General features: G+C 40.2%; 1 protein-coding gene across 2 annotated transcripts in view; it reads left to right on the top strand.

Annotated features, from left to right (window-relative positions):
* Positions 1-563: 563 nt before the first annotated feature.
* SULF1 (sulfatase 1) overlaps positions 564-15407 on the top strand; it is a 110566-nt gene continuing 95722 nt past the window's right edge. For both annotated transcript variants that reach the window (XM_076329583.1, XM_076329586.1), the window contains exons 1-2: positions 564-654; positions 2903-3000. The gene's annotated coding sequence lies outside the window, so the exon portion shown is untranslated. The remainder of the gene's footprint in view (positions 655-2902; positions 3001-15407) is intronic.

The raw sequence follows: 15407 nt of genomic DNA, 5'->3' as shown, positions 1-15407 counted from the left end.
CAATTATTTCATACCTATGTATTTTTGTTGTACATTAAAAGTGTTCAATCTAGATTCTGGGTTTAAATTTTCAAGGTGAAATCCCAGAAGACCTATTGGTTTTCACAGCCACTACCAACTTGAAAACCTAACAGCACATTGGTTTGTTTTTTGATTTATTAGGAAGCAGGCTTAACTGAACTTACTGGCTGGAATCTAAATAAGACTTGCTGGATTTCTGCTTTGCACCTGCAGAAGCTACAGAGAGCTACTGCCCTCTGTAGATACTGTATGCTATCAGTATAACCTTCTCAAGAAAAGAATTAAAGAAGAAAGAATTGTTGATAAATGAAGAAAATTGCAGTAGCAATGTACTTTGCTGTAACCCTTCGCTGCTGAAATGAGAGGCAATGGTCCCAGTAAGGCTTATGGGACAGCTCAAAAAAACATTACTTTATGCAATGTCTTTCTTATTGTGCTGGGATATATTCCTAGAAATAATTTATAGATAAATGCAAGTGATTTGTTGGTTTTTTTCTTTAAAAACATTATTAAATTTATTGCTTAGAAATTGTTGTAACTTTCTATTGGTTTATTTATTACAGAAAAAAAAAAGACTGAACTGAGAGAGAGTGGAAAAAAAATGACAATATTTCTTTCTTGCATAAGAAAAAGGTAAGATTTAGAGGACCGTAATATTGCAAGTACTTATTTATAACATAATAATAACTATGAGGTAATTTGTTAAGTTCCCAAATACTGGCAGCTTTTTATTTAAACTTATTCAGACCTTCACAGTCTTGGCTACCTAAAAGCCAGTGATTTAAAATTCACAATCCTTTCTGATTAACTGAGACAATGAGTCCACTGCCAGGCACTGTATATGCCACTGTATTGACCTGTTCTGCATTAGAGAAGCAAAGGTTACATTTCATTTTGTAGCAGCATATAAGGGGTGTATGTATTTCAGGTTCCTTGATTTACACTATCTCCATTTTGGGTTTGTTGAAGGGACGGTTCATTCTTTCTTTTTTTTTCCTCCCACTCCATTCCCTGGAAGCTATAAACACCCCAATTTTTCCTGGGATTTCTTTTTTTTTTTGGTCCCAGGTACCCAGCTGTGCATGAAATAATGCTCCCCATATGTGTTCATTGTTCCCATTGCTGGTGTCTGTGCAAGTCAGCAGAGTTTTCCTAATAAGGTTGGGTTTGACCTTTCAGAACTTCTCAAATGAAGAATCTAACTGTGTTCATTATCCTCAAAACAGATAGACTTCCTTGCCACTGCCCTTATAAAACAGCTGGAAGAAACAGTAAAGCATGCTTGTTCCAAAATCAAAGTCAAACTCCAGAGCTGTTCAAGAGTGCGTAAGCATTAGGCAGCCAGGCTTTGGCTGGCCCTTCCAGAAGGGTGGTGCACCAGATGGAGAAAGATCCCAAAGAAGGGGAGCAGACAGACTGACAGAGAAAGAGACTTCACAACAGAGGAAACTAAAGCCTAGAGAGAGGCCTTTTTGACTGACGGTCTGGCTTATGCTGGAAAACCCTGCCTGGTGGTTTTGGTGCCCCCGTGTCCGAGGCGAGGGTTTCATGATGTACGTGCTGACTGCTGGGGTGGTGGCCCCCAGTTCTGCTCCTTTCTCGTAACAGCACTGGCAGCAGTGTGACAACACAGGGAGCCAGATGACAGAGGTGACCCCTGAAAACTAACCTGCTTGCTGGTTTGCTGGTATGCTTTTGGCTGGCAGGATTAATACTTCGTCAGATTAATTCTTTTACCTGGCTCTCCTCAACACCAGGAGCGTGCGTGCTGGCACTCACTGGAGAGAAGCACTGCCAGGACGGGAGGGGAAAGTGATGTCTCTTCTGTCAGAAGCTTGTGACTAGTCAAGGCTAAAGGAATGTGAAACTACAGCTCATGTCAACAAAATATTTCATGTATTCATGAAAATAAACGAAACAGCTCTTTTTCTGTCAGTGAAACTTTTTCCTGACTGGAGTCACCTATGAGATCTTGCATCTTAATAGTAGTTCAGGTCAGAAGAGGTGAAAGTAGATATAAACTGATTGGTTCTTGTCAAAGGAAGAAGAAGAGGGAGGAATTTAGATTAATATAGTAGATACTGGTAGTTACATTTCAGTTGCCTAAAGACAAAATGGACTCATTTGTGCTAATTTATACGATTTTAATATTACCTCATTTTAGAAAAGAACAAATAAATGAATGAAAAATTATGAAAGCTGAGTATCTCCAAAACTGAAAATTCTATTAAAATATTACAAATATTCTCAGAAAATATCCTGACAAGTTATAGAACTTAGTGATGGACATCTAGCTAATTGAACCATCCATTAGAATCTGAGGCTGGAGATGTAAAAATTTTGTTAGCCAAACAATAAGACTACACTTAACTTGAAGGTATACATTTCTGTTAAATTTGATAGAGCTTTCCCACAGGGAATACAAAAGAAAAGCACTTTCATTTGATTCTGACAGCTAAATAAAATATAGCTTATCATTTCTGTACAGTTATTTTACAATAGTAGAAATTATTCTTTTTTTTACTCATGTAGAAGAACATCTGCCATAAGTTTTCTCAGCTGTATTAAGACACTGAAAAAGCAGGTACACATTGATAGGTACTTCAATGAACAAAACACAAGGAAGTCAGGATCTTTAAAAATTCATGTATGCTCTCTAATGTTTCAATTATTTTAACTATGGAAGCTTGCTGACTTGTAAGCAAGGTAATTAGACATGGATAAACTTGGATCTGCAGGGTGATTCCGCAAAGTAAATAGGAATGCATAAGTTTAGTTTTGCAAACAAATTCTAAATTCAGTATTAACAGAGTGTGTGTTACAACTAAAATGTGTGATTCCTAGCAGCTATAAGTATTAATGTGTTTTCCCTTTTTCGCAGGTTTTGCCTATAATAAATTCACTGAGCAAGACATACAGACTTCTGTCCAATGCTATGAAAATTAACCGAGGCACATTAACTGCAGGAAATCTTCAAAGGTACAAAAATAAAATGCTTATTCAGTAATTAATTAAACCAAACAAGCCATCAGCATGTGCTACATAGCCTAAGTATTATGTCAGGTCAATAATTAAGCTGTAGTAAATCCTCTGGAGGTTCTATCCTGCCAAACTTTAAAGGCTCAAGACTAACCCAAGGACCCTTAACATGTTAGTGAGCCAGTAAATGATTACACAGATAGCTTCTCAATCCAAAGTTTGCTACTATTAACTTTCTATTTTTTAAGATATCCAGAAATTGTATGGTTTGTGGTTGTTGAATAATATCCTGTGAACAAAATGTATGCCTTTCTTGAGCGCAGGAAAAGGAATATTTTCTAGGCTTGAGTTATGTCAAGATAAAAGTGCACTTTTCCTGCAGGGAAAGATATACATTAAGCAAAAAGTAATGGTTTGGAATTTTCCCTCTTTTATGTGAACATAACGATTATGAAAACTTGAAGCTAATCTCACTGTATGCAGCTGGACATGGTAAAGAAAAGCACTATGCAAGCTGTCTTATGCGACTCTGCCAAAGCAATTCCAAAAGATCTGCGCTAGTTATGTGCTTTCAAGGCCTGGCTGACTTTTAGGTGGAATTAGGAGGTCACAGCAAATTGTGTGGTGACCTTGTGATGTGGGAATTACGGCACTAGGCTGAGTATCAAATCATACGTCTCATTTTAACAAATAAAAATATAAATCCACATGACGAATCTCAGAGCATTTCAAGCTTCCTGCTCTGTGCTCTATTTTTTCCCTCACCTATATTATATTCTGTCACCTCATTTACATAAAATATTTCTGGTTAAACAATTTGTAAATGCATGTGATTTAATAGCAGGTATATATGTGGCAGAGGTAAATTTGGATTTAAAATTAAGACATTACTAGCAATGAAAGACAGCTGGTATACATCAAGTTTATTTCATGTGCGAGTGTTTGTATGGAATTTTGTTTGGAACCAGTTACTATTTGACATGTTAGCTCATAGTTTATTTTAATTACAGAATATTGAAATTACCAGATCTTCAGATAATGTTTCGTAACAATTAGAATGAATATAAGATTATTCAATCTGCTTTATTTTCCCTCCAGATGTGTGGCTGTATATTGGTCCCATATAAAGCACATATTGTTTGCTTACATACAGCATATCAGGATATCCAGGCTGTCTTATACCATCAATCTAGTCATTATCTCCAGTTCTATCTTAATGTTCTCTCCCAACTTTATCTAAATTTTTCCTAGGTTTATCTATAGGTTTATCTATATTTTTCCTAGGTTGCTCTTAAAGAGGTTAACTAGAGTATGGCCAAGAAAATGCATGCCTTAGTTTTCCACAGAAGTGGAAGTTAGGAAATAACATGATTTAGATGAGTGAACTTGCTTTTGTTGAAGAGAACGAATTGGATTATTATTTGCAGTACCTTCCAGTTCTATTCAATGAAATGACAAGTGATCATTTTGGTGATGTTCCCAGTCTGCCAAAGGCAGGAAGCACAAATAATGTTATGAAGGACTTTATATCGGAAGATTTCCAAGCAAGTTTTGCAGATCCCAACGTTAATATTCTTTTTAAAAAAGCTTGGACATTGTTTATCTAACCTGAAAATTTAGAGGTTCACTCTTCATTGACTACATCATCTGCTGTTGTAGAGAGATTCCTCAAGAAAAATTTATAAACATACTTTTTCTCTACAGATTTAGGGTCATGGTATCTCATACAATGAAACTATAACTGTGAAGTATGCATAAATGTAATTCATATTTGTCAGTATTAGGAATGCCTTCAGAATATTTATTATGACATAAAATGTTATCACTTGCACCATGGATAAAATAGTTGGAAAGTTCCAAGAAAAATGAAAAGGCGGCTTTTTGACCTGAAGCTTAAAAATCATGTCTTTTATGTATATAATCTATTAATGACACTCTCAGTGCAAAGACTTTCCTGGCACATTATTCGCTGACATTCCAAAAGCCAACTTCAGTTAATTAAGTTGAATACAACTCAACCCTTGGGGTCGGGTTTTTTAGAAATGTAGTTTCATTACTGCACGCACACACATCCCAGTCCCAGTTCCAAACAGGTTTTTGGATCCCAGTTTATTTTTGGGAAGTATAAGAGCTTGAAAAACCCATTTCACTTCATCTGAAATGAGCATGATCTTGAAACAAGGACCGGAGAGGCTTACATTACGGCATTTCACCCCAGGTTACAGGGCTTAAGAGTGTGAATCTGTGTGAGGGATCTATAGGTCAAGAGTACTGGGCTGACCAGTGGTGTCTCCAAGCAAGAAGCCTGGGTAGATGGTCAGATGTGTCTCACAGAATAACTCAGAAAATCCAACAGGCAGTAGATCGTTAGGAGAGGCTGGGAAGCTGAGGAACAGAGACATACAGCAAGCGCAAGTAACATTTTTTTAGTTCATTACATCACCCTTCATTTTACTGTATGCATAATGAGGGCACAGTCACTGGTCTATCAGCAGAAGGTATTGCTGAGCATCCTTCTAGAAGGCATACAGCAGAACTATGATCTTTTTGTAGGGTTCCTCTTTCTGTGCTGTGATATTTCATTGTTATTAGTGGTCTACACAGGATGCAGCCAAGTCATGCTGAATCTGTAATCAGGCAGCCTTTCTCTAGCCAGGATCTTGTCAAGCGTTTTCATCTCCTTGTCTAGAGGCTTTTTCTTTCTCTCCTGCTGAAAGGTCACAAGGAAATACCTACCAAAAATAGGGAAGTCCCATGGGAAAAATCCTCTAACACAGAGGTACATCTCTGTGTTGCATACACATACACGTTCTGACACGCACCCACACAAAGATTATCTGCTAAGAAACATGTGCTAAACTATTTGCTTCTGCATCCCTCCCAAGTGATCTCTGCCATCAGTGACCTTAGATCTACCTCATTAGTATATTCCACTTTTGGAAACAAAACTGATTCATTCTCAACTCTTTTTTCCTCTCATGCTGTCAAGTTTCTCAGTTTGGAAAAGAGGATTACGTAGAAGGGGATTATTAGCTGAAAGATAAGGGGTTTTCCCCCTAAATGCATTAGGTTAAATGGCTTTTAACTACAATAGATATAGCTGATAAAATGAGATATTCCAAGAGACACAACTTTGCCCCCTCATTTCCTCTCTGTTTTGTGACTTTCTTGCGCACAGCACATTTCTGATCTGACGTGGTAAACGAGTGCCCTTTCCATTTGGTTTTCCATCACCCTCTCACACATAAACCTTTTCTATGTTTTTCTATATACACCACTGATTAAGATCCAGAGGGAGTTTTTTACAGCCTGTCAATACAGTAGAAAGTCTGTGATCTTGGAGTTTTCCCTTTAGAAGCTGTGAAAGTGAAGATTCTGGGATTCACTTTTAGTATATCCATAACCTACCACATGTCACTTATGTGAAGCAACAGGCGCTTGTTTGCCTTTGTGGCTGCTCATCCCTATTAAATTAGTCCACACCAGTAGAGCTCCAAAGAGGAAGTCTGAGGTTTTTCTCCTTCGTTTCCTCCTGCTACTTAGTGGAAGGGGTTCTCAGCTGCTGATTAGGTTGCTTCATTGGTTTTCTTACCGGCGTGTTTCTCCACATTGCATGCCTTAATGAGGAACAAGCAGTCAGCAGTTTGGTGGGCAGTATGCTGAGAGTATGCTCAGAAAAAAAGAGACGGGCAAAATAATTCCTTCCCAGCCTGCACCAAACTGAAGGCAGGAACTTTTGTATAAGTGTACTCTTAAGATTTCAAGATCAAACTTTCAAAATGCCAGTCTCTGGAAGTATTTATGAACCTTTTCCCACATTTAGGTGGTGTTTTTTTCCTGTAAGAGCCAAGTCACTTCCTTTCTATCCAGTATCAGTCATATTATCATGCCTTAGTGGAGAATTGGTGCTATGCAAGGGCATCAAAATAAGACATTCATAGTCTGATAAAAATACTTCTAATATTTCATGTAAGGAATGTTTTTAAAGTGGATTTTGTAAAAGAATTGTATGTGCCATTGTTTCCTCTACCTCTTCCAAATATTTCCATTCAGATGGATGTTTAAGAAAAATGGAGATTTTTTCAGCCACACACTTCTACTGCCAGTAATTTGATCCAGAAATATCTCACTGTTCTTCTTGCAAAAATGCAAAATGCCTTTGTTAGGAAATAGACCTATAGCATCATTAAGATTGTAATGATATAGTCAGGGAATGAAAAAAAAGAATAGTAGAAAGAAAACTCTTTTCTGGCTTTATGTATTAAAACCAGAATGACAAAAGAAAACAGCTAAAGCAAAACCATACCAACAAACAGAACTGCCTAATGTGACATCAGTGGTGAGATACAGTAATATTAAAACTGTAAATGCTTTTTGACTGAAGTATGTGGATAAGATTAACATTTCTTCACAGAGGACTTTTTTGGTCATCTAGAAAAAAATGACATATCTGTAACTTCTTAAATCTACTTGCAGTGAGAAAAGCACTTGGACATGTTTATATATGTATATGTGCTATTGACATAGCAATGAAGCAGCTTACTGACTTGGGGCCAAGAAACACTAATGGGAAAACTTCCCAGCATTTGTTGTTGTCTTGCAGGTTTACAGATCTAAACCAACATTTCTTTGCTCATTGTTGCCTCAAGTTGTAATCATTTTCCCTACCACCTCCTCAATCTGTTCCCAGAAGGAAGAAGAAAATGGCCTATTACCTGTGTCACATGAAGGCCTAGTAGGTTTTGGTCTTGACAAGCAACCAGATTATGTACTAGTGAAGTGCAGGCTCTAACCTAAAGAAACGTTGAAAGTGAGGCTATTACTTCTGGGGAAGAATTCAACCATGTTTTACACTTTATTCCTCATGTGGAAGAAAAATGCATGGGTTTCCAGCCAGTTTTGCAGTTCTTAATATATAGGAGTGTGTACAGACGAGAGATGAGGCGTGCATGAGAGATTGTCTAAGTAAGTCATCACCCCCTTCTCAGCTCCTTTGGTGCTACGCTGCAGGGAGAAAGCCGGTGCACTAGTTAGTTGATTAACCTGGTATTTAGAGGAATTTAGTCTCACCTCCTTGCTCCAGTCAAGACTTCCTGTACGACAGCGCTACAGCCAGTGCCACAGGGAAAACATTGCTTCACCATCTCACAGGAGCGCTGCGGAAATAGGTACATTTAAGATTACGGAGTGCTTGGATAACGCAGTAACGGGATGCTCATAAATGCCATAGAGAAATCCCAGGCTTCACGGCTCAGCAGCTGTGTATCGCACAGTGGGCATGTTTATCTCTAGGAACTGATCCTGGAAGCTGCAGGCCACGCCGGTTCCCACTGAAGGCGTTCTCAGACCCCTCGGTGATCAGGTCCAGAACTTCTATGGGATTTTGAAATCCTGTGAGATGTAAATTAAGATGGCTAAGGCAATAAAATATAACCACTGATTAACAAAGCAGGTCTTTATAGCCATTAATTCTATATTTATATATAGCCAGAGACATGACTGAGTGACGATGTTCAACCATGCAACTAATTGAAAGCAAATAAAGATATGATGACACAGTAATTGTAACTGAAATGAAAACATTCTTCACCAGCGTTTTTAGATTCTTATACACACATTAACTTTTTCTTTTAGGTAGGAGGCCTTCCCCACAACTTTTCATAGTTTTAATAGTACCAAATTAGACCATCATGTACACTGTGTGTTCCTGAATATTTAAAACTATGCATAACTATTGAACTCATCCAGAATACCATAAAAAAACCAAAAGAATACAGTTTTTCTATGGAAACTTGGGCTTTGAATTTAGGTTGTGATTTAGATAAATTTGTAAATATCCCAACTAGTGGCCACGATGCTGTGGAAGTCGTGAACTGTGTTTGCAGGGCCTCGTGCTTGGGTTACACTTAATATTCTAGAAGGATTATATTCTGTGATGCTCAGAACAAACATAGTGGATGTCCTTTACACCTCAAGGTACTCAGCTGGATCATGATGGATTTTTAACCTTATGAAAGAAGAGAAGTATTTTGAGAATATTTTTGGGTGGTGGTGGTGATTTTTATCTTTTTCACATGATTTCCCTTCTAGTTGCTACCAAGTGCTGCTGTACCACCTTCTGAATGCATCATCTGATTCTCCGGTGCACCAAAATTTTCTGCTGGGTCTCTGCTGAGAGACTTTTATCCCAGACTGAATATTGTATCACACACATGGCACGGGCTGGGATAAAAATAAAGAGAGGTGATATGGAGATGAAGGTGAAGCATGATGCTGAAATACAACAGCAACAAAAATCTAACTATTAACTCAAAGGATATTAACTGGAATAGACAGCACAGGGATGCTTATAGGTGTTCGCTGTAAAAAAAAGGTGATAAGAGAGAGCTGAGTGAATCTGTCTCATTCCAGGAACATTTCAAAGGTAGAGCTGGTCTATTCAGGCTTTCAGACTTCTGAAAAATTTTTGGTGATTTTTATTAATGTGCAGCTCTGTCGTAAGACCAGTATCATGAGGTTCTTATGTCTTCTGTGATTCATGATGGTTACAGCGAATGTATTAAAGTTATACAACTTCTGCTGTCTAGCAAGCAATTTTACAAACATAACTTCTATCTTATAAATCACTAGTACCAAAGGTATATAGACTACATTAGAAATATTCCTTTCGCAAAGTTTTGCTGGCTACAAACTTTAGATGCCCTATATAGAGTTACTCATTAGATCATCACCATTATAACATTTAAACAAGCCATTTACCTCTGGAAGACTTGCCCCACTGTATCTGACAAGAACATAATTAACGATTGAGTTAATACACAAGGTGACATAAAAACCTGTTTACTTTTTTTAACATTATTGGACAGAAAGAGATAACAGGTGAAAAAACAACTAAACTTTTCTTTTTTTGCTGTTGGATTAATTCTGAAGTTTGTTATTCACTAAACAAATATTGCTGAATAAGAAGGTATCACTTTGCAAGCTGAATTTTCAGTGCAGGACAACAGTTTATGTGCATTCTTGATCAGTACATTGAATAGGAACAAAATACTTCCATAGATCAGAGTTTTAAAATACAAACTTGAAATGTGTGCGCCTTCTATCTAAATAACAATAGAAGAGACTTCTGGCTCTTATGTTTCACTGACTTTTTTTTTTATTTTTGCAGACTTATGTCTTTTCTATAAGTATAAATAAAGAAATAGATTTTCAGGTAGCACTGTTACTTCACTATATGAAGAAAATAACAGGAATCATTTCACCCATCATTGAAATGCAGCCATTTCAGTGATGTAGAATTTTATTGGTGCTAGCAAACTAAACCATAGTTTAGTGAGAAGTAGAATAATATGTGCTGTTAAAACTGGAGAGAAAAAGTAAGCAGGATAGAATGCAGCTACTTAATTAAAATATTTTGTATGTGTCTTAGAGGTGTTTATTTTAAATAATGGGTATTTTCTTTAGCTGTGTGAACTCAAATGCTGTTTCTATAAAGGGAGATGTTTGACCTGCTTCAAGCTATAAAGGAAGATTTGTGATTCTCCTAAGCCCACATGCCCTAGATTAATGTTAGTGTCAAACTGATTCTACGTTAAGCTCATTTAATGTACCCTGGGCTATAAGATGTTACTTTGCCAGCAGCAAAGGTCACATGTTTTCAGGTATTGACAGTGCAAGTAATGACAAGTTGTTTCTGTGTTTGAGTGGATCAGGGTCTTTTAAGCATTCATTCAGTGAATTTGGCTAACTGTAGCCTCTGCCCAAGAGGGCTCTGTGCCTTTGAGCATACAGCAGAGGGAATTATTAAACCTCCAGCTCTGAAATCTATAGCTTCATTTAGTTCAGACCTCCCAAAGGAATTTTTATCCCTTTAGCTAAATAGCAAACAATTTTGAAGTTGACTTTACCTAGGTAGCAAATTTCTTCTAGATCATACAAAGAAACAGAAAGAATAATTTATATATTTATTGGTTTTTTAAGCACATTTTTTGCTTGAAAATATTTAGGTATGGTAGATCAAACTAGCCTTACAACTGCAGTTATAAAAAACAGTGGTCTTTGTGAAACTTCGCAAGCATTGGTCCTAAGGAAGGAAGACTGATCAAATAGCTGAAACTCAGGAGCAGAGGTGAAGTTCCTGGCTCCTTCCCAGGTTGTTGAGTGACATAAGCAAGTTGTGTGACAATATTAAGATTTACACAATGTTGTGAGTCATCTTGAACAGGTAATCAGAAAATGCATTAAGCAGATGGTATGGGAGCCTGACATTTCCCACACATTCACAGATTATATATGGCTTCTCCTGTACATTTTGGTGGCAAAAAAGGCTTGGAAAAAAGTTTTGTTTTCTAAGGCAAAAGGCAACAAAGGGAGTTAATGTTATGATGCTCTGGGAATAGAATTTGTTAAGTATTATCAGACACCTACAATCTGTGTGGTAGATTTTTTTCTCCTAGACTGGGATCTGAGCAAAGAGAAATGGAAACAGCTTATAGGGGATGGCAAAGGGATGGGTCCCTGTTGTGGTTTAACCCAGCAGGCAGCTAAACATCACACAGCTGTTTGCTCACTCCCCCCCACAGTGGGATGGGGGACAGAATAGGGAAAAAAAAAGGAAAATTCATGGGTTGGGATAAAGACAGTTTAATAGGACAGAAAAGGAAGGGATAATAATAATAATGATAATAATGATAAAAGAATATACAAAATAAGTGATGCACAGTGCAATTGCTCACCACCCGCTGACTGATGCCCAGCCAGTTCCCGGGCAGCGGTCACCACCCCCCAACCAACTCCCCCCAGTTTATATATTGAGCATGACGTCACATGGTATGGAATACCCCTTTGGCCCGTTTGGGTCAGCTGTCCTGGCTGTGCCCCCTCCCAGCTTCTCGCTGGCAGGGCATGAGAAGCTGAAAAGTCCTTGACTAGTGTAAGCACCGCTTAGCAACAACTAAAACATCAGTGTGTTTCCAACATTATTCTCATCCTAAATCCAAAACACAGCACTGTACCAGCTACTAGGAAGAAAATTAACTCTATCCCAGCCGAAACCAGGACAGTATCCACCACTTATTCTATGCCGTCTATGTCATGCCCAGGTCCCACACTTTCCAATACATCCAATTTATCACCGCCACTTTTCCTGTCTTTTGATATATACACACAGATATCATTCCCTTAGTCTATGGGCCACCCCTCTAAAATGTTCGTTGAGTTCATTTAGTCCATGACTTTGGGCTCCATCTGTCATAACAGCCCTTCAGGGCAGGAGAGATGGTGTGTGGTGTTGCATTGTTACATGCTGAGGCCAGTTTTGGCCCCATCACCACTGCCTTTGTCTGGTTCTATCATTGCTGCACTTTGATTGATTTCATCAAAGTTCATTCTTCATTAATCTAGGTGATTCTTACTGTGATACCGTTGATATGGCATATAGCCACCATAGAAGTGATGAGATACAGTATTATATAGTAATTAACATCATACAATTTAATTCACTGGCTATTCTCACCCAAAATCAAATCCCCTTGAGGTACACATTGGATTTCCCCATCCTCCCACATCACCCACCAAGTGCACCCAGGTCCTTGAGCAAAAGCAATCCCATGGATGGGTTTGCCTTTGCCCGAGGCAGGAATAACCCAGACTGTCTTCCCCAGCATATTTTTTAAGTGCACTACAGGGACTTTATCCCCTTCTACAGTATGTAAAAGTTTTGCCTGGGTGGGGCCACCTCGATTGACAGATCCCCTCACGTTGACTAACCAGGTGGCTTTTGCTAAATGTGTATCCCAATGTTTGAACGTCCCAGCACCCATTGCTCTCAGTGTAGTCTTTAACAGTCCATTGTATCGTTCGATTTTCCCCAGAGGCTGGTGCATGATAGGGGATGTGAGGTACCCACTCAGTGCCGTGCTCTTTGGCCCAGGTGTCTATGAGGTTGTTTCGGAAATGAGTCCCGTTGTCTGACTCAATTCTTTCTGGGGTGCCAGGTCGCCATAAGACTTGCTTTTCAAGGCCCAGGATAGTGTTCCAGGCAGTGGCATGGGGCATGGGATATGTTTCCAGCCATCCGGTGGTTGCTTCCACCATTGTAAGCACATGGCGCTTGCCTTGGCGGGTTTGTGGGAGTGTGATATAATCAATCTGTCAGGCCTCCCCATATTTGTATTACAGCCACCGTTCTCCATACCAGAGAGGCTTTAACTGCTCGGCTTGCTTGATTGCAGCGCATGTTTCACATTCATAACTTGTGCAATAGTGCAATAGTGTCCCTGGTCAAGTCCACCCCTCAATCACGAGCCCGTCTAGATGTTGCATCTCTTCCTTGATGGCCTGAGGTGTCATGGGCCCACCAAGCTATAAATAATTCACCCTGACATTGCCAGTCCAGATTCAGCTGAGCCACTTCAATCTTAGCAGCCCGATCCACCTGCTGGTTGTTTTGATGTTCTTCAGTGGCCCGACTCTTGGGTATGTGAGCATCTATGTGACAGACTTTTACAACCAGGTTCTCTACCCGGGCAGCAATATCTTGCCACGATGCAGCAGCCCAGATAGGTTTGCTTCTGTGCTGCCAGTTGCTCTGCTTCCATTGCTGCAACCACCCCCACAGGGCATTTGCCACCATCCATGAGTCAGTACAGAGATAAAGTACTGGCCATTTTTCTTGTTCAGCAATATCTAAAGCCAGCTGGATGGCTTTCACTGCTGCAAACTGACTCGATTCACCTTCTCCTTCAGCAGTTTCTGCAACTTGTCGCATAGGACTCCACACAGCAGCCCTCCACCTCCAATGCTTTCCCACAAGCTGACAGGACCCATCAGTGAACAGGGCATATTGCTTCTCATTTTCTGGTAGTTCATTATACATTGGGGCCTCTTCAGCACACGCCACCACCTCCTCCTCTGGCAATATTCCGAAATCTTTGCCTTCTGGCCAGTCCATGATCACTTCCAAGATTCCTGGGCGACTGGGGTTTCCTATTTGAGCCCATTGTGTGATCAGTGTGACCCACTTACTCCACGTAGCATCAGTTGCATGATGTGTAGAGGGGACCCTCCCTTTGAACATCCAGCCCAGCACCGGCAGTCGGGGTGCCAGGAGGAGCTGTGCTTCAGTACCAACCACTTCTGAAGCAGCTCGAACCCCTTCATGTGCTGCCAATATCTCTTTTTCAGTTGGAGTATAGCGGGCCTCGGATCCTCTGTATCCCTGACTCCAAAACCCTAGGGGTCCACCTCGAGTCTCCCCTGGTGCTTTCTGCCAGAGGCTCCAGGTAGGGCCGTTCTCCCCGGCTGCGGTGTAGAGCACATTTTTTACATCTTGTCCTGCCCGGACTGGCCCCAGGGCTACTGCATGAAATATCTCCTCTTTAATTTGTTCAAAGGCTTGTCGTTGCTCAGGGCCCCATTTGAAATCCTTCTTCTTCTGGGTCACTTGATAGAGAGGGTTTACAAGCAGACTGTAATTTGGAATACACATTCTCCAAAAACCCACAACACCTAAGAAAGCTTGTGTTTCCTTTTTGCTAGTTGGTAGAGACATGGCTGTTGTTTTGTTGATCACATCCATTGGGATCTGACGACGTCCATCTTGCCATTTTATTCCTAAAAACTGGATCTCCTGTGCAGGTCCCTTGACCTTACTTTGCTTTATGGCAAAACCGGCCTTCAGCAGGATTTGGACTATTTTCTTCCCTTTCTCAAAAACTTCTTCTGCTGTGGTGCCCCATATGACAATGTCATCAATGTATTGCAGGTGTTCCGGAGCCTCACCCTGTTCCAGTGCAGTCTGGATCCGTCCATGGCAAATGGTAGGGCTGTGTTTCCACCCCTGGGGCAGTTGGTTCCAGGTGTACTGGACGCCCCTCCAAGTGAAAGCAAACTGTGGCCTGCACTCTGCTGCCAAAGGGATTGAGAAAAACGCATTAGCGATATCAGTTGTGGCATACCACTTGGCTGCCTTTGACTCCAGTTTGTATTGAAGTTCTAGCATGTCTGGCACGGCAGCACTCAGCGGTGGCGTGACTTAGTTCAGGCCACGATAGTCTACTGTTAGTCTCCACTCTCCATTAGACTTCCGCACTGGCCATATGGGACTGTTAAAGGATGAGCGAGTCTTGCTGATCACTCCTTGGCTCTCCAGTCAACGAATCAGCTTATGGATGGGACTCAGGGAGTCTTGATTGGTGTGATATTGCTGCCGGTGCACCGTTGTGGTGGCGATCAGCATCTGTTGTTCTTCAACCTTTAGCAACCCCACAACAGAAAGGTCTTCCAAGAGACCAGGCAGGGTGGACAGCTGTTTAATTTCTTCCATCTCCACGGCAGCTATGCCAAAAGCCCACCAGTACCCTTTTGGGTCCTTGAAATACCCTCTCCTGAGGCAGTCTGTGCCAAGG

Source organism: Aptenodytes patagonicus, chromosome 2 (genome assembly GCF_965638725.1).
Source record: "Aptenodytes patagonicus chromosome 2, bAptPat1.pri.cur, whole genome shotgun sequence".
Lineage (NCBI taxonomy): Eukaryota > Metazoa > Chordata > Aves > Sphenisciformes > Spheniscidae > Aptenodytes > Aptenodytes patagonicus.
This window is presented reverse-complemented; position numbering and strand designations above follow the sequence as displayed.